This window comes from Dipodomys ordii, unplaced genomic scaffold, assembly GCF_000151885.1.
Source record: "Dipodomys ordii isolate 6190 unplaced genomic scaffold, Dord_2.0 Scaffold7, whole genome shotgun sequence".
NCBI classification, from domain to species: Eukaryota; Metazoa; Chordata; class Mammalia; order Rodentia; family Heteromyidae; genus Dipodomys; species Dipodomys ordii.
Window position 1 is genome coordinate 2242552 of NW_012267223.1, and position 19893 is coordinate 2262444.

The 19893-nt window shown below is 43.1% G+C and overlaps 1 protein-coding gene across 1 annotated transcript in view; it reads right to left on the bottom strand.

Annotated features, from left to right (window-relative positions):
- The window catches only part of Tnrc6c (trinucleotide repeat containing 6C), a 75664-nt gene that overhangs the window by 50265 nt on the left and 5506 nt on the right, over positions 1-19893 (bottom strand). The window contains exon 3 of the mRNA XM_013036380.1: positions 8703-9029. The gene's annotated coding sequence lies outside the window, so the exon portion shown is untranslated. The remainder of the gene's footprint in view (positions 1-8702; positions 9030-19893) is intronic.

Consider the following 19893-nt stretch of genomic DNA (forward strand, 5'->3'; position numbering starts at 1 on the left):
CAGCGCCACTTCCAGGTTTTTCTGCTTATGTGGTGCTGAGGAATCGAACCCAGGGCCTCATGCATGCAAGGCAAGCACTCTACCACTGAGCCACCTTTCCAGCAAAAGTGACTGTCATATTTCATTCATTTTGCCTAATGTTTTTAGGGTCCATTCATGTTGTAGTCCTCATTTGTTTTTATGACTGGATTATTACTACTATTAACTATCGTTGTTTCGCCATATGCATAGACGTCATTCTGTTTCTGTACTTACATATTGATGGTCATGTGGTTGTTTCCACCTTATGGTTATTTTGAATAGTGTTGCTATAAATGCCAGTGTACAAATCTCTGTTCTAGTTGTTTCTTGCAATTGTTTTTGGAATATAACTAGGAATAGTTTTATTGAATCATATAAAAATTCTGTTTAGGAACTGGGTAGAGTGTTAGCTGCAAGCAAAATTGCCAAATGAGAACATGAGGCCCTGACTTAATGCCCTAGTATCACAAAAAAGTAAAATTCCATTGGGCCGTGTGTGTGTGTGTGTGTGTGTGTGTGTGTGTCTGTGTCTGTGTGTGTGTGTACAACACGCCATGCCACATGGCAGTACTGAGCCTTGAACTCAGGGCCTGAGCCTGGTCTTTTTTTGCTGGAAGCTGGTGCTCTCTACCACTCGAGCCACAGCTCCACTGTCAGCTTTTTGGTGGTTAATTGGAGATCTGAGTCTCCCAGACTTTTCCTGCCTAAGGCTGGCTTTGATCATCAGACATTAGCCTCCAGAGTAGCTAGGATTACAGGCATTCACTGCCACACCCGGCCTTGACTGGATTATTATACTAATTTTGTATGGCCTAGACCTGAAGTAATTCCCAATCTCATGTATTGGGCACTTAGTCCCCAGATAGTGGCTCTAAGCTAGAAGGTTCTGGAAACTTTAGGAGATGGGCCCTAGCTGGAGGAAGCAGGTCACTGGGGTGAGTCCTTATAGTAATCTTGTCACCACCATAATTATGATACCACTACCACCATCACCATCACAAGTCACTATTTCCATTATCATTACCATTTCCATTTCCACCACCACCATATATTCTTTTAACTGGAGTCCTCAGACATACCCCCCACCAAAACAAATACTTAAAAAAAACCTTCTTTTTACATTGAAAAGATACCTAGCGTCTTAGAACTTTGGCTTTGAAAATATTTGACTCAAATATTTTTAGAAACCAAAGTTTCCTGTATTATCAATTCACAAATCCTAAGTTGTCCAAAGGACTAAACCACAAAGGAGAAAAATAATTAGAATGTCTGATTTCTTAAAACTAAAGGAATATTCTAAATGAACATGGACCCTTGAGGGATCTCACCTGTTCTGTACAGTATTGGAGTTTGTAAAGCTGAAGCCCACATACCAGACATGCAGCATGTCTGAAGACATTTCCTTAATATAATCACACAGCTCACAGCAATTTTAACTATTTTCAAATATACCTGCGCTAACTCAACCTTATTGAAGAAATAATGTCTCTTTTCCAAACAGGAAACTTTGCAACTAATAGTGAGGAATAAATTGAAAATATGTGGTTTCAGAACAAGATTCTTAGTACTTTCTGTCATCTAATTCAGTTATCAAGACAATTTCTCCAGAAAGAGAAGAAACAAAAAGCTCATGCAAAACATTAAATTCTCCTTTCATCTTCTGTTTGCATGCTTTACCGATTTGACAAATGCGTATAAAAATCTATGTACTATGAGGTGAATAAATTTAAAAGGGTTATTGTTTAAAGAGAAAAGCTTTCCTGTTTATCTTTAAATTTCCAAATGTTATCACATGAAGATACATTTTTCTTGGAAAATAACTGAATACAAGCCTTCTAAAAGGTATAGTAAGCCCAATTTTAATTAGGTATCAAATTAATCAGGTAGAAAAGCAGAGACAAGCTCTACTCGAAAGCATGCTGAATACTACTTAATTGGTAATCACACTGACAAACAGTAAATGCGTTCATTCTTTACCTTCACAGTCCTCTTAATGAAAATCATAAAACATTATAAATATAGTTTCCAGTGGTTTTAACAGTTAACAATGTGTTTACTGGGAACAAATTCCTTGCTACATGGTTTTCAGAGGAGGGAGAAAGATTACAAGTATTTTAAGCTTTTGAGAACTCAAGATGCCGCTCCTTCCTCTGCATATTGTGTGCAAGTATCTCAGGAATAAAGTACTTCACATTCACAATTCTAGTGCTGCAGAGACTCATGAACAACTGTCTAAGCATAAGGAATTCCATGTAAAGCAAAAGAAAAGCTTTGAAACAATAATACAAATGTCCAAAACAATGAGCTTGTTGCCTTGCATATATCTTCCAAAAGGCAGGTAAGGAGACTGTTTCCTCCAAGTTAAGAATGGATTATAAAACAGTGGAGAAAAGGGAAAAACAAGCTTTGCTCAGACTAAGAGGGCAGGGGTAAATACAGTATGCAATGTCGTGCCCATGCCTTTGCTCCGAAGCAGATCCCAGCAAGCAGCTCTTTTCCAAGACGCCATTTTATCCAATCTGAACTGCTGCCAAGAGCTTAGGGACTCCAAGCTCCAGCTCACATGCAGGAATGGCATGTCACAAGCTGCCTGGAGAGGAGCAGCCATTATTAGTTTTTGGATGGCTTTGTCTCTCCTGCTCTAGGAGGACAGATCCGTGAGGCACAAAGTGCAGGAGACGCTGTCTCTCAGAGAGCTGCCCTGCCCTGGGCTCCAACATGTCGGCGGGGGCCAGAATGAACTGCCTTCTGCGGAGCTGCCAGGACGCTCCAGGGCCAGCCTGGCGCAGGCTAACCATAGAACAACCGCTGCCAGCAAGACAGTATGAACAATGCCCTTTCCACCCCATGATGCCAACTGAAAGCTTTGATTATCTAATTGCAGCTGACACTAAACCAATCTTCTTCCTCTTTCATTTTAGCAGCGGCTTCCACTTCAGGAGTCAGTGACAATTAGCACCACAACCATTTTTCTAGGTTTTTTTGAAAGCCAGACAACAGAATTAGGGTGGGCTGCCTATTGGTTGCATGGAAGTCAACTGTGGTTCTACCAAACTGCCTTTGTTTTATATTCTTTCTTTTCCTAATAACTTCTCTGCTTTTGGCATACTGACACTATTAATATTCTAAGTGGGCTTCGTATATAAAATGGCGTATATCCAACTTCTTAATTAATTTTCTGCCTTGCCACCTGTATCTAAAAAAGTAGCAAATACTATTACAAATTAAAGAGAGCTCTGTTAATAAACGTATAACCAACCACCAAAACAATGCACTGCTCTGCTTAAAGGCAGGATAAAAGAAAGATTTTTCTTTTAAAGATAAAAGCTCTTAAGTCTTTCAAGTTGGAGTTATCCTGCAGACTTGGATATCCATAATCTGAAGAGAAACAGACATGGTAAAAAAGTGACATCTTCATAAATCTAACAGAGTCCCTGACCTGGTCAGGTTTCCAATCAATTGGCTAACCCAGTTCCCCTCCCAATTAATACACAGATTTAAAAACCCACTCTTTCCCCCCACCCCCTGCCCCTGATTACTCAGTGAGGAAGGCCAACAGATGCCAGAGACAGCCTTTATACAAAGAGGATCTGGAGCCAGGCAGGCGCTGGTGGCTCACGCCTGTAATCCTAGCTACTCAGGAGGAGGCTGAGATCTGAGGATCATAGTTCAAAGCCAGCCTGGGCAGAAAGTTCGTGAAACTCTTTTTTTTTTTTTTTTTTGGGTCCGGTCGTGGGGACTGAACTCTGGGCTTGGGCGCTGTCCCTCAGCTCTTCAGCTCAAGGCTAGCACTCTACCACTTGAGCCACAGCGCCACTTCTATTTTTTTCTTTTTGCTTATGTGGTGCTGAGGAATCGAACCCAGGGCCTCATGCAAGGCAAGCCCTCTACCACTGAGCTACCTTCCCAGCCCATTCGTGAAATTCTTATCTCCAATAAACCACCAGAAAACCGGAAGTGGTGTTGTGGCTCAAGAGGTAGAGCGCTCACCTTGAGCTGAAGAGCTGAGTGACAGCACCCAGGCCCAGAGTTCAAGCTCCACAACTGACAAACTACAACAACAACAACAAAAAGAGAGGATCTGGAGCAAGGCTGGAAGGGTTTGGCCTATCCACCCGGGAGATATCCACCCTGCTTGAGCCTCTGCTGCTGCCACTGCTGACAAAGAAGGTACACAAATTTCACCCCTGTCCATATACCTGGCTCACTGCCAGTCTAGTCAGCCTGCTTTGGTCCTCAGAGTAGGCAGGTCCACCAGCCCTTTGAAGACCTTTCTAGGTCTCTGTCACCCCAGCACCTCTTGGCACACTTAGCCTTGTCTGTTTTTCCCCCCTTTCTTGTTGTAGGACTGTTTAGTATTTCTGAGATTTTTACGCTTTACTATGTATAAACATTTGCTCTCACATCTAAGACTCTAAGGTCTTTCTATGGCTTATGGTGGAGAAATTTAATCAAAGAGTTGGAAGACAAGGGACTAATATTCTAAATATACAAGGACCTCAAGAAACTAACACCCTCTCAAATCAATAACTCATTTAATAAATGGGCAAAGGAGCTAAATAGAGACGTTTTAGAAGCAAGAATGGCCAATAAACACATGAAGAAATGTTCTACATCCCTGGACATAAAGGAAATGAAAGAACACAGTGATTCCATCTCACCCCAGTAAGACTGGCTTATCATCAAGAATATGGCTAGGCACTTGGTAGCTCATGGCTGTAATGCTATCTACTCAGGAGGCTGAGATCTGAGGACTGCAATTCAAAGCCAGCCCAGGCAGAAAAATCTGAGACTTTTATCTCCAATTAATCACTGAAAAGCCCGAAGTGGAGCTGTGGCTCAAGTAGTAGAGTGCTAGCCTTGAGCAAAAAACTCAGGGACAGCACCCAGACCTGGAGTTCAAACCCCAAGGAATGCTCCCCCTCCAAAAAAAAAAAAAAAGTATGAACAACAAGTGCTACAGGGGATGCAGGGGAAAAAGGAACTCTACACTGTTTGTGGGAATGTAAACTAGTACAACCACTCTGGATGGCTGTTTGGAGGTTCCTCAAACAACTAAACATAGAAGTTCCCCATGACCCAGTTGCCTCCTTGGTCAACTACTCACAGCATTTCAAGTCAGGATATGGTAAAGACATTTGCACTTCCATGTTCACTGCTGCACTATTCACAATAGCCAAGTTATGCAAACAGCCCAGATGCCCTACAACAGATGAGTGGCTCAAGAAAACATGGTAAGGGACTGGGAAGGTGGCTCCATGGTAGAGCGCTTGCCTTGCATGCTCAAGGCCCTGGGTTCAATTCCTCAGCACCACATAAGAAAAAAGAAAAAGCCGGAAGTGGCACTGTGGCTCAAGTGGTAGAGAGCTAGCTTTGAGCTGAAGAGCTGAGAGGGACAGCGCCCAGGCCCAGAGTTCAGGCCCCACGACGGACCCAAAAAAAAAAGAAAGAAAACATGGTAAAATACACAATGGAATTTTGTTCATCCATTAGAACGAATATTGTCATTTGCAAGGAAATGGATGGAACTATAATAAATCATGTTAAGTGAAGTAAGCCAGGCTCAAAAAGACAGTGTTTTTGTTCCTATGTGGAGGGTAGATCCAGTGACTCACACCTATAATTCTAGCTACTCAGGAGGCTGAGACCTGAGAATCATGGTTCAGTTTGAAGCCAGCCTGAGCAAGAAAGTCCATGTGACTCTTATCTCCAATAAACTACTCAGAAAAAACTGGAAGTGCAGGGTACTGGTGGCTCATGCCTATAATCCTAGCTACACCAGAGGCTGAAATCTGAGGATCAGGGTTCAAAGCCAGCCTGGGCAGGAAAGGCCTTGAAACTCTTATCTCCAATAAACCACCAGAAAACCAGATATAGTGCTGTGGCTCAAGTGGTAGAGTGCTCATCTTGAGCTAAAGAGCTCGGGGACAGCATCCAGGCCCAGAGTTCAAGCCTCATGACTGACAAAAAAAAAAAAAAAGCTGGAAGTGGCACTATGGCTCAAGTCATAGAGTACTAACTTTCAGCCAAAGAAGGACAGTGTCCAGGCCCAGAGTTCAAGTCCCAGGACCACCACCACCAATAATAATAACAACAACAACAAAAATAAAAATACAGTTAGGCATGCTAATCTATACAGGGTTATGCATATTGCATATACACACAAATAAGCCGACTAAAGAATGGTACACTTAGGGGAAGAATCCAGTAGTGTAACTCCTCTGAACAATGAACCATTTAACAAAATTCTAGAGGCTGAAATATGTAGGGGGTATGCAATGAAGGAAGGCACAGGAATGTAGAGAGGGAGAGGGAAAAAATGTAGTCAAGATAGTAGACGTACACTATGTAGAACTGAACTAGATAATGTGAAGGTAGGGATAGAATGGGAAAGCTGGAGAGAATAATGGAAGGGGTGACACTGACCAACATGCATTGTACTCATTACTGGACTTCTAGAATTGAAATCCCTTTGTACAACTACTTAATAAAAAAAAATACTGCTTTATAGCAGTATGTTACAGCTGGGTACATATTTGTTCCTGTCTCCATTTACCAGACACACACTACTTACATACAGAACTCTATCAAGGAAGAATCTCTCCATCTGAGAGAGAGGAAGAGTCAGAAGTACAGGGAGCCAAGTGTCTCGGTCAAGGTCCCCCAGGAGGCTGTGGTCTGGAGGGTGAATCTGGCCTATCTCCATATTTGACGCAATCCTCACCTACAGCGCCTGCACTACCATCTACTTTCCTTACCCACAAGCCTACAACTTGATGGTAGACTATGGACAACTCAAACAAGCTCTGCTGGATAGTGTTAGTGCCAAAAATGGCAGGGAAGGGACACGGAGAGTATGGAGGCTCAGACACTTCCTCTTGGGTGAGAAATCAAATACTAGTCAGTGGCATAACCATGCTCAGCTTCTATGTCTTGGTCCACAGCTCCAAATTTTTGTTTTTTCATTTGACTAAGCTAGTCATATTATAGAAAGGCCAAACACTTTATGGGTTATTTTGGATTTAGTGAAACTCCAATGAATTAATTAGCAAAAGATGTAGCAAAGTTGCACAGTTCACAGTAAGTGGGAAGGCTTGTGCTAGATGAGTGTATTACAGCTCCTGGAGGAGGTTTTGGGGTGAAGGGGCTGAATGGATAGACAAAGTAAAAGGGCAAGCCTTTGTGTGCTACTAGATAAAGACTTGGCATGAAGCTGGCACCTATGTGAGGCGTCAGGAGACAGTCAAGTGAGGACAGAAGCCAGGTCATGGAGAAGAGGCAAGCACTGAGCAGAAAAGGCTGTGAAGGCAGAGAAAATGAATCTATGGATTAAGACCAAGGTACTTTCCAAGGAAGGATACCTCTGAGTCAAAGAAAGGGGATGGGAAGACTTACCTTGCTGAAATACCAGAAATGACTGGAAAGGAAGGAGATGGTGTAAAAGGAAGACTTTGGTTTGAGAGCCCAAAATCAACTTCTTACTTTACATCCATTATATAGATGGATTCAATTCTCTGACATGTTTTTAGTCCATAAATGAGGAGTCCTCAAAACATAGAATGCATATTTTTTTGGGAGGCTGGGCTCAAATTCAGGGTCTCATGCATACCAGGCAAGCACTCTACCACTTAATTACGTATGCGTATACATCTATCTATCTATCTATCTACACATATGTGTTTATCTATCTGTGTATGTATGTATCGATCGATCGATCCATTTTTGAGACAGAGTTTTTCTATGTTGCCTGGGTTGATCACAATCCTCCTCCCTCAGCCTACTGACTAGCTTGGGCTACAGGCATATGTGACCACATTCAAATTTCAACTCAGGCCTCATGCCTGCTAGACTATGCTCCTAGCCGAGAGAGAGAGAAGAGAGAGAGGAGTGAGAGAGGAGAGAGACACAGAGACAGAGAGAGACAGAGAGGGACAGAGTATTTATGCATATCTGTACATATTTTATTTTCTTTGACAAGGATATTATATTTACAGAAGGATAGTTTAGATTTCTAATTTGTTGGTTTGTTTTTTTGCAGCACTGAGAATAGAATCTAGGTACCTTGAACATGGGTTCCATAAACTTTCACACCAGAACTTTACTAAACCAATTCCTTGATCACTTCTACTTACTTAAACAAGCAACACTCCCATACTAACAGCCACTAGAAGAACACTGGTACTATGCTGCCAACTAGCTGTATCCTAGCAAGGTGTGCCCAAGAGGTATGTTCAGTTCTTCATCAGTTTTCAAAAATCAACTTTTCTTATTTTTCTCTGGCTTTACAGAAACAACCACTAGACCACATCCCTCTACCAGGAGTTCAGCAGATCAAACCCCAGACTACTAAAAAAAGACAAGGCAAAGTTGTCTAAAAATACTAGTTTCAACTAGATCACTGTTGCAGAAAATACTATGACATATTTCTTTTAAGTAGTTAATGCCACCTACAGATAAATAAGAAATTTTGTAAATAACTAGAAGCACCAACTTTCATTTGTGTATATATTACGTATATAGTAAATCTGAACCAAGTGTATCTATTTTTGCTGATAAGCAGCAGAGTTCTCAGATAAAAACAAATCTCAGGCTGGGAGTATAGCTCAATGCTAGAGGGCTTGACCAGCAGCACAAGGCCCTGGATCCTAGCCCCACACTGTCCTCACTCTTCGTGATTGTACCTGGCTGGGGCTTGCTGGAATGCTGCTGTGGCCCAACTCCAGGGAGGGGAGGAGGGCTCCCCCCTGCAGGCCCAGCGCCCGGTGCTGGGTGCACACTGGTCGGAGTCCCCGTGGGCAAAGGCTGGCCTCTTTTTAACAGCTGCTTCTGTTCTTGTTGGCGGAAGCGCGGAGGCACCTCTCGAGGCAGGTAACGGGATGCAGCTGGCTGCTGGCCACTGGTGGACGCACGTTTGCCATTGCTGCTGCTGGAGATAGTGCTGGTGGAAGTACTGGTACAGGTACCGGCAGGTTGGGGCTGGCTTGAACAGGTCTTAATAGGTTCTGGCACTGAAAAGAATGAAAAGAAAAAGAAGCAAAGGTTTAGTAGCACCTCCTCAAAATCCAACCCAAACAAAAGGAAAAATGCCATGGAGTACTTTCAAACAGAGCTGGTCTAAAGTAGAGTTGTAGGTTTGATACCCAGTTTCCCCACAAGAGAACTACAACCTTATCTCAAGCCAGACAGTCTCATCTGTGTCAAGAGTAGAACTGCAGTTAGTTCTCATACCTGACTTTTGTCAGAATTACCAAGGGATCATAAAAGCCCAGAAGACTTAGTCCCTGCCCAAGACTTTCAGGCTAGAGACTGAGAGTGTCTGTTAAGTTCTGAGGTAATAATGCTGCTGCTGCTGCTTCCTCCCAGGCTACCACTGTTCATGGTTAGGGTTTATACAGATCATGAGATCCTCAGATGTTCATGAATTTATAATACATATATGCGTGTGTGTAAACAGACATATATACCCATACATGTGTGCACATTTTTTGAATTTTTCGTACATTTTTGGCTCCTGAACAACTAAAGCTGAACACCATCAGTATCAGCATTTGTGGCTCTGATAAAATTGTTGGGCAGGAATGCAGGTGGCCTGCTCAACCATGGCACCAATGCTAATAAGTACACTAGCACCAAGGCTGTGCAGTGTCCCTGTATGTTGGTGTCAGTCAGCTAGTCTCACCTTCATCTTGAAAGTGATACATCATTTTATATTACCATGCTCATCACCTTGTTTCAATATTTGGGAGGGAAAGGTTTCTTTTTTTTTTTTTTTGGGTCCGGTCATGGGGCCTGAACTCTGTCCCTCAGCTCTTCAGCTCAAGGCTAGCGCTCTACCACTTTGAGCCACAGTGCCACTTCCGGCTTTTTTCTTTTTGCTTATGTGGTGCTGAGGAATCGAACCCAGGGCCTCGAGCATGCAAGGCAAGTGCTCTACCACTGAGCCACCTTCCCAGCCCCAAAGGTTTCTATTTAATCTATAAATGTCTTCAGTTTAAATCTGAGTGAATGCTATGTAAAAAATGAATTTATAGGGCCGGGAATGTGGCTCAATGGTAGAGTGCTTGCCTTGCATGAAGCCCTAGGTTTGATTCATCAGTACCACACAAACAGAAAAAGCCAGAAGTGGCACTATGGGTTAAGTGGTAGAGTGCTAGCCTTGAGCAAAAAGCAGCTCAGAGACAGGCCCTGAGTTCAAGCCCCAGGATGGGGGAAAAAAAAAAAAAAGAATTGTTACATCGTTTTGGGTCTATCTGAAGTATAAGGATGCCCTTCTGAGTTTAACTATTTTAGTCAACACTGGTAGGTCCGTAAGATACTGTATTTTCCTTCATATTTCCAGCTTTAGCTAGCATGCGGTTTGGTTTCTCAAGAGATAACTACCATGACAGTCTGCTTGCTAACATTTTTTATACCTCTGCTTGTCTTCCTGTTATCCTCCCGTCTAGCAAGACCTCAATCTAGATGAAGCCATCATCTACTCTCTCCACTCTGACTCCCACAGCTAAGGATCTCTTAAGAAAATGGTGTGGCCATTTCGTCTGATGCCACTGTGACTGCATGGCCCCTAGGTGCTTCCGGTTAATCCCACTTGGACCTGATGACTGGGGTCAATGGCTCATTTATTCAAAGACTTTCCACTCAAACCGCTAATCTCTTCTCCAATGCTAGATGAAGTAGTAGGGGTGTTCACCAGCAGTCCTCCTTCCTTTCCTAGTAGTATGTGTGTGAGGTGCATCTTACCATCAGTGGTCTAAGAAAGATGAGAGTTGCCTAGGCCTTCACCCCACATCTATTCCAAAGAAGACACAAAGACCCTCAGGTAGGACTGGCTTTAGATTAACTCATTAATTTATGAATAATTACACGTGTTTTAGCCAGGGCTTGAATCCACTGAGTATCATGGATGATCTGGTCACTTGTGTTGGCTGTTTGCATGCAGAGAGCAGGAAGTTACAGTTTCAATGGCAACTGGCCCAAGCACTCAAACCTCTATTCTCTTCTCCAATGCCAACAAGCAGTCTTTCTCCTTGGCTCCCAATTCCTCTTTAGCTGCCTCCCAATCTCCTTCGTTTAATCCAGTCAAACTCCTTGGAGTTTGTGAAAGCTACCTTTTCCTGTTTCTCCACTTGACAGTCTTCCTTTATCTAACTTTTCACAAAAAATGGACTGCCCAATGAAATGCTAAACTGTATACCACAATCTTGATTGTTATTTTCTGACCGATCATTCTTTTTTTTTTTGGGTCCGGTCGGGGGGCCTGAACTCTGGGCCTGGGCACTGTCCTTCAGCTCTTCAGCTCAAGGCGAGTGCTCTACCACTTGAGCCACAGTGCCACTTCCAGCCTTTTTTCTCTGCTTATGTGGTGCTGAGGAATCGAACCCAGGGCCTCATGCATGCAAGGCAAGTGCTCTACCACTGAGCCACCTTCCCAGCCCTGACCGCCCATTCTTTAGACCACGCTCAGATCATCAGTGAGAACCAATCTTCCCAGCTCATTTGGCAGGCCTCCCGTCTCTTAAGGTCTTATCACGACTCTTTTCTACTTGATACACATCCTGGGACATTTGATCTACTCCTATGGCTTCATTATCAATCCTGCAACCATGTTTCAAGTGCCAGATGGCTACTGGATACTGCCATCTAGTCATTTACTAACACCTCAAATTCAACATGTTCCCAATACTCACTGGTTTTCTTGCCTCACTCTTTCTTCTAAGTCTTCCAGTTTCCTAAAGATTTATTACAAAATTCAAAGGAAGCAGAAGAGACGTGAAGACAGAATTAAGTATATGTGCTGCCGAAGCAAACACAAGACAGAATTAATAAAGAGACCAGCCAGGTGCTAGTGGCTGTAATCTTAGCTACTCAGGAGGCTGAGACCTGAGGATCGTGGGTTGAAGCCAGCCAAGGCAGGAATGTCCCTGTGAGACTCTTATCGCCTGTTAACCACTGAAAACCAGAAGTGGAGCTGTGATTCAAGTGGTAGAGCACTAGCCTTGGGCACAGAGAGGCTCAGGGACAGTGCCCAGGTCCTGAGTTCAAGCCCCACCACTGATTAAAAGAGAGGGGAGGAGGAGAGGAGAGAGAGAGAAAGAGAGAGAGAGAGAGAACAATTGGGTGCCAGTGGCTCACGCCTGTAATCCTAGCTACTCAGGAGGCTGAGATCTGAGAATCACAACTCAAAGCGAGCTGGGGCAGGAAAGACCATGAGACTTTTTTTGGTCAGTTGTGGGGCTTGAACTCTGGGCCTGGGCACTGTCCCTGAGCTCTTTAGCTCAAGGAGAGCACTCTACCTCTTGAGCCAGAGCACCACTTCCAATTTTTCTGGTGGTTAATTGGCGATAAGAGTCTCATGGACTTTCTTGCCCGGGCTGGCTTTGAACCGTGATCCTCAGATCTCAGCCCTCTGAGCAGTAGGTTTACAGGCATGAGCCACAGGCACCTACCTGTGAGACTCTTATCTCCAATAAACTATTCAGAAAAAGCCAGAAGTGGTGCTATGGCTCAAGTGGTAGAGTGCTAGCCTTGAACCAAAGCAGCTCAGAGACAGTGCCCAGGCTGAGTTCAAGCTCCAGGACAGAAAGGGCAAAAGGCAAAGGGCAAAGAGCAAAGAGGAAAGGGGAAAAGGAAAAAGGGAAAGGGGAAAGGGGAAGGGGAAGAGGAAGGAAAGGAAAGGAAAGGAAAGGAAAGGGAAGGGAAGGCAACAATGCTTGATAGGAAATGTACTCTTTACCTTGCTCATGTAACTTTAACCCCTCTGTACAGTATTTTTACAATAAAAACATATTAAAATTTAAAATAAAGAAAAGAAAGAGACCTACTAGTGAACTTCAGAAAGTTCTATCTGGTCTTCCCATGAAAACATAGTTTTTCTCTTTATAAATAACTTCTTTCTATAAATCCAGGTTTTCATGAAGTGAGAGTACAGCAAGATCATGGGAATTATTTTAACTTGACTGTTTATGGATGTCAATAAGTCAGTTATTTAGAAAAACAAAACCATTTAATAACTACACAGCTCACATTAAATCTGTCAGCAAGCCAGAAATATTGGCTACTCTAATAAGCTTTTACCTTTTTCAAATGAGGGTGACATCTGGTGGTGAAAGATAGTTAACAATTTCCTTGAGAAAGCAACATTCTTAAATTTTGTTTGCAAAAGAAGTTCATTGTTAGCTGGGTGCCAGTGGCTCACACCTGTAATCCTAGCTACTCAGGAGGCTGAGATCTGAAGATCACAGTTCAAAGCCAGCTCCAGCAGGAAAAATCTCCAATAAATCACTCAGAAAACTGGAAGTGGCACTGTGGCTCAAGTGATAGAGCATTAGCCTTGAGCTGAGGACCTGTGCCCAGGCCCAGAGTTCAAGCCCCACAACCGACAAAAAAAAAAGGTTCATTCTTAGCATGTAGGGATGTTTATTATTGACTATAAGGAATCAACTTGTAATGCTTTAAGCTAATAAAATCTCACAGTAAATAATACCTGGTTCAAGAAAATCACTGCTTTCTACTTAGGTCATATAATAGAGAAGGTAAAGAGGTTCAAAGTGCTAAATGCACCTATGGAATTATCACAGTGAAAACCCCCTTAAAAAAGTATCCTCAAAATTATCTTTTAAAAAGAAAAATCACTGCAGTTGTAAGGACTGCCTCCTAGAATACAGAAAAAAAGCAGTACTTTTAAAACTATTTTTTGGAAACAGTCTTTGGCTTTCAGCAGCTCAAAATTCCTACTATTGCTTTCCCCCAAACTCAGGCTTCACTGAAGACAGGAAGTTCTGACTGCCTATTGAAGAACTTTATTAGGAGTGCCTTTTCAAATTGTCCCCCTGACCTTGTAATACTGGGGATTAAACACAGGTCCCTATGCTTTCTTTATAAGGCAAGTGCTCTACCACATGAGCCACACCCCCAGAAACTTTACACATCTCATCATCTCTACGGGAGGGAGGGAGAAAGATCATGCCTAGCTGACCCAGTGGTCAGCACATAACGCCCTCCCACCCCCAATCTCTTTCTCTTGCTGTGTGCCATACTTGTGTTTAGCTTGACATTTGGTCTGCTCTCCAGACTGCTTGGTACTTCCACAGCCTAGAACAAGATAGGCCGATTGTTCCATTATAAGCCAATGCTATTGAGAACTCCTCTTCTCAACCTAACATGAAATGTCTGATTCTCTACTGCTACTGTTTAAAATATTTTCTACATTCTTCTAAATGTTGATGTCCCATCTCTTGTTCTTAATCTGTGCCCTTGCTTGTGGTTTCCTGAAATTAAAAATACTCATCCTCAGCTGGGCACTGGTGGCTAATGCCTGTAATCCTAGCTACTCAGGAGGCTGAGATCTAAGGTTAGCCATTCAAAGCCAGCCGGGGCAAGAAAGACTGTGAGTCTTATTTCCAAGAAACCACCAGAAAACTGGAAGTGGCGCTGTGGCTCAAGTGACAGAGTATTCACCTTGAGCTGAAGAGTTCAGGGACAGTGCCCATGCCCAGAGTTCAAGCCTCATGAATGGGGGGGGAAAATCATCCTCAACACTGTGGCTTTGCTCTGCTGCAGCCTGGGCTGGGACTGCAGGGAGGATGGAGGCCTTGCATTACGACCTTCCCACTAGGGGCCACATGTGTGCCCTTGTGGGCAGAAGCAAGATGCAAGTGCTGGCTGTGGATGCACATGAGAGGCCCTCGAGAATGGGCTGCCCCTGACCATTCTCTTGGTGACCTGCACCAGTGCTGCTGAGCCTGAACCAGCAGCATGGATTAAGGGCTATCTTCTTCCAGGCTGTGGAACTGCCAAGCAGAAGTTGTTTTTTTTTTAAGTTACTTCCTATAATGAATGCTAACCTAAATTATTTTAATCCCCATATTTTAACATCTGTCATTTCTAAAGTTTGAATGTACCTTATAATTAGAGCATAAATTACTCATTCAAGCCCCTAGTCCACTAACAAGATATCATTACGTCAATACCTGTCCTAGGTCTGGGCCTTGAAGATATCTCTCTTTTTGCTTAAAGCGAGCACTCTACCAGGTTGAAGATTTAGCTCAGCGCATTTGCCTGGTAAATGCAAGGCTCTGAGTCTGGTCCTCAGCTGGGGAGGAGGAAGGGGGGGGAGGGGCGGGGAGGGGGAGAGGGGAAGGAGCTGGCACTCTACCACTTGAGCCACTTCTAATTTTTTGGTGGTTAATTGGAGATAAGAGTCTCAGACTTTCCTGTCCCAGCTAGCTTCAGATCTTGAGATCTCAGCCTCCTAAGTAGCTAGACTACATGCATGAGCCACTGGCACTGAGCCTTAAAAAATTTTAACCGGGGCTGGAAAGATGGCTCAGTGGTAGAGTGCTTGCCTTGCATGCATGAGGCCCTGGGTTTGATTCCTCAGCACCACGTAAGCCGGAAGTGGCGCCGAGGCTCAAGTGGTAGAGTGCTAGCCTTGGGCTGAAGAGCTGAGGGACAGCGCCCAGACCCAGAGTTCAGGCCCCACGACCAACAACAACAACAACAACAACAAACAAAAAAACATTTACATTTAAATTTACTCAAATATTCCTTCTTTGACTTTGGGCTAAAACATGCATATGTGATTAATGTTTGCAATTGTAAATACATAAAAAACCAATTCTCTTGAACTAAACAAATCAGAGTCCAAGGACTATTTTCATTATTACAATTTCTCCTGTAATCCATAAACAACAAACACTGTGGCAAAAATTTGCCATAGGACATTGAGAAGAAAGTAAGGAGTAAGGAGCACATCTGCCGTCTCTGCAGAGCCGGGGGATGCAAAGTGTGGTACGGGCCTACAGTGGAAGGCTTCAGGCTCATCTGCCACCATGGCAACACTTGAAGCACAATTTAAATACACAAACTCATTAACTACCAACTACATTACCTGTCTATTGCTAATGAGAAATGTTGTTAAAAAGTATTTTCTGTCAGGCACTGGTGTCTCATGACTGCAATCCTAGTTACTCAGGAGGCTACAATCTGAGAATCAGTATTCAAAACTAGCCTGGGCAAAAAAGTCTGTGAAACTCTTACCTTTAACTAACCACCAGGAAACCAGATGTGATGCTGTGGCTCAAAAAGGTAGAGTACTAGCCTTGTGCAAAAGAGCTCAGGGATGGTGCACAGGCCCTAATTTCAAGCCCCATGACAGGCCCCAAAAAAGTAGTTCTACTGTATCAGTTAAATGTGACTCTCTATATGTAAGACTAGATAACATTAATGTTAAAAGAATAAAATTACTTTAACAATGATTACTAATGAGTTAGAACTGAATTCCTTTACTCTTAGGAAAATGTACTATTTATGCTATAGGTGAGTATTTCTAAATCATTATTAATTTTTTAAGTTTGTGGTACTAAGGTTTGAATGCAGGGCCACATGATGATCCTCAGATTTCAGCCTCCTGAGTAGCAAGGATTAAAGGTGAGAACCACCGGCTCCCGGCCAGTCCTGTATTTCTAAATTTCAAATTACGACAGGTCAGGTTAGAAGATCAAAATAGAAAATGCTATTAACAGCTGTCACTGGTAGCTCACAGCTGTAATCCTAACTACTCAGAAGGGTAACACCTAAAGGATTAGTGTCCCAAACCAGCCCAGGGAAGTCTGCAAGACTTCATTTCTCCAATTAACTGCAAAAATACCAGACTGGAGGTACGGCACAAGGAGTAGAGTACCAGTCATGAAAAGGCTGAGGGATAGTACTTAGGCCCTGAGTTCAAGCCCCAGGACCAGCATAAAGAGAAGAGTAAAAGGGAGAAGAGGGGGAAAAGGGGACGAGGAAGGGAGAAGATGCTGATGGTAGTATGTTAAAGCTTGAGTGACTGTGAAATATGGACACTGGGCCTAAGCACTGCCACCTCAGCACCTTAATAGGTAATAGGACATTGCACTCAATTCTTATGAAGTACAGATGGGGCACAGATCATTCCCAGAACTGCTATATGTCATGGATTGTTAAAGACTCTGGGAAATTCCTATCCTTTACCTGAGTGTTAAAGAGTATTAGATTCTGGGAAATCTCTAACACCCTAACCCCCAGTTAACCCCTAACTGGCTTATTTTGGTTCTGTAAACACACTTTGCTAATCCCATACCATGCAGTATCTCCTTGATATGGCTTTTGCCTTTATAAGCTTCATGCTAACAACATTTGGCACTGAGGTTTTTTGGGTCATGAGTCTGCCTGCAGTCACTGGCTTTCTAATAAAGACTCCCAATTCAACCTCCTAAAGTTTGTCTTCTCTGTATCTTGCTGATCAAGTTTGTGTATAACAGCTGCAGGTCTTTCTGCAATCTTCTCCATATCAAACATCAATGGAGTCAATACAGTGGACAGAACAGTGGACAGTGGCCTAGCAACTCTGGGAGGCTGAGATCAGGATAATGGCAGCTCAAGACAAGCTTGGGTAAAATGATGTCAAGATCTTTATCTCAGCCAATAAAAAGCTAGGCATGGTGGCATGTGCCTGTCATCCCAGATACATGAGAAGAGACTAAATAGGATGACTGCTGTTCAGACTTCTGGGGAAATAGTGAGATCCTATTCGAGAAAGTCCAAGAGCATGGTTCGAGTGTTAGAGAGCCTGTGATCTAGCACAAGGTGCTAAGCTCAAACCTTAGAAATATACTCCTGCCCCCAGGGAAATCAAGTTTGCCCTCCAATCTGACCATGTGGAAGGAGGAAAAGGAAAAGAAAAGGAAGGAGAAAGCACACCAAGTATGCTCTCCAGTCTACCCTCTCCATGTCAAATCATCCTGAAGTAGATGACTCCTAGAAAAACTAATCTTTATCTCAGGAAATATAGAAGGTGTAAATGGAATTAGGTCTCAAAGGCTTTCTCTTAGGATGTGAGTATTGCCTTCTGTAGGACTGTGTGAAGTGGTTTTTTGGTTTTTGTGTGTGTGTGTGTGTGTGTGTTTTATTAGTTGGTCATGAGGCTAGAACTCTGGGCCGGGGTGCTGCCCCTCAGCTCTTCTGCTAGCGCTCTCCACTTGGGCCACTTCCGGTATTCTGGTGGTTTCTGCCCAGGCTGGCTTTGAACTGTGATCCTTAGATCTCAGCTTTCTGAGTAGCTAGGATTACAGGCATGAGCCACCAGTGCCCAGCTTGGGTTTTTTTTTTTTTTTTGGTAATAAATTAAGAAGTTGTGCAGGCACATATGGCTAAAGTATGGAATGAGGCTAGGAGCCCGTCAACGGATGGATGGAAGGGAAGAAGGTGGCATATATACAAAATGGAATATTAACCATTAAGAAGGTGTCATCTGCAAGAAAATGGAAAAAACTGGAGATCATCGGGCGGGGAAGATGGCTCAGTGGTAGAGCATTTTCCTTGCATGCCTGAGGCCCTGGGTTCAATTCCTCAGCACCACATAAGCAAAATGAAAAAAGCCGGAAGTGGCGCTGTGGCTCAGTGGTAGAGCTCTAGCCTTGAGCTCAAGAGCTGAGGGACAGCGCCCAGGCCCAGAGTTCAGGCCCCCCAACCCGGCCCCCCCCCCCCCAAAAAAAAAGGAGATCATCATGTTAAATGGCATAAGCCAGATTCAGAAGGACAACTATTACATGGTTTCTCTCAAGATATGAAACCTAAAAAGTTGAAAAGGGACTATTTGGGAAGAGACAGGGCAAGCAAAATGAAGGACAGAGGACAGATATGGATTAAGTAATAGGGGTTGGGTAATAAAACCTACATCTTATATACGTGTATGAAAATGTCACCTTGAAGTCAACAATTATGTACAATTAATATGTAGTAATAAAAACAATCAATTTTTTAAAACTGTGAAGGAACTATAACATAACCCTGGAGTTTTTCCCTCTAAAAATAGTGTCATATCCTTCAGCCTGTCAGAAGAGGGAGCCCACATCAAGCCACTGCAACAAGAAGTGATGAAGGCTGGTGAGGGAGGTAGTTTGAAAAATCCTCCCTCTTCTCTCAGGAAGAGCCTGTCACCTCCAAAGAGCAGGCTTGCTGGGTCAAGTCCTGTGTACACTTAACCACTGAAGGTGTGGCAAAGTAGAAAGTCTGAGTGCAAAATAAGTCACACTTCTTACAAGCAAGATTAGGATACAAATTAAATGTCTGAATTTATAACATTTATAAACAAATGACTCAGATTTTTTTTTTTGGGGGGGGGGGGCCGGTCGTGGGGCCTGAACTCTGGGCCTGGGCGCTGTCCGTCAGCTCTTCAGCTCAAGGCCAGTGCTCTATCACTAGAGCCACTGAACCACTTCCAGCTTTTTTGTTTTTGCTTATGTGGTGCTGAGGAATCGAACCCAGGGCCTCATGCATGCAATGCAAGTGCTCTACCACTGAGCCACCTTCCCAGCCCATGACTCAGATTTCTAATCCAATAACTGCATGGAACTTGAACTAAGAGGGGTATCACTTTGATACATGATTAATTAGCTTTGAGCTATATCTATCTATCTATCTATCTATTTATACATAACCATTTTATGAGCCTTAATAAATATGACTTAAACCACTAAATTTAACAACATACTTATATGTACTATATTTTTATAGTGAACATCCTTCAAGTTCAACCCATGAAAAACCCCCAGAAACATCATGGATATTTTAGGTGCACAAATCCCTCACATCACACATACAGTTACAATTACCATGGCAAATAACGATCAGTACCCAAAATAAAGAAATGACATTACTGATTACAGAAGTAAAACCCATAGAAGCAGTCTGAGTACCTAATACTTGGACAACAGTTATATAGGAGAGCATTACTGTCTAAGCTAATGGACAGTACCTGATCTCAGCCCTGTCTTCCAATCATGACAGCATCTACATCTCACCAAGGCAAAACAGCAATTGTGTTCAGCTGTGTACAAGATGAAAACTTAT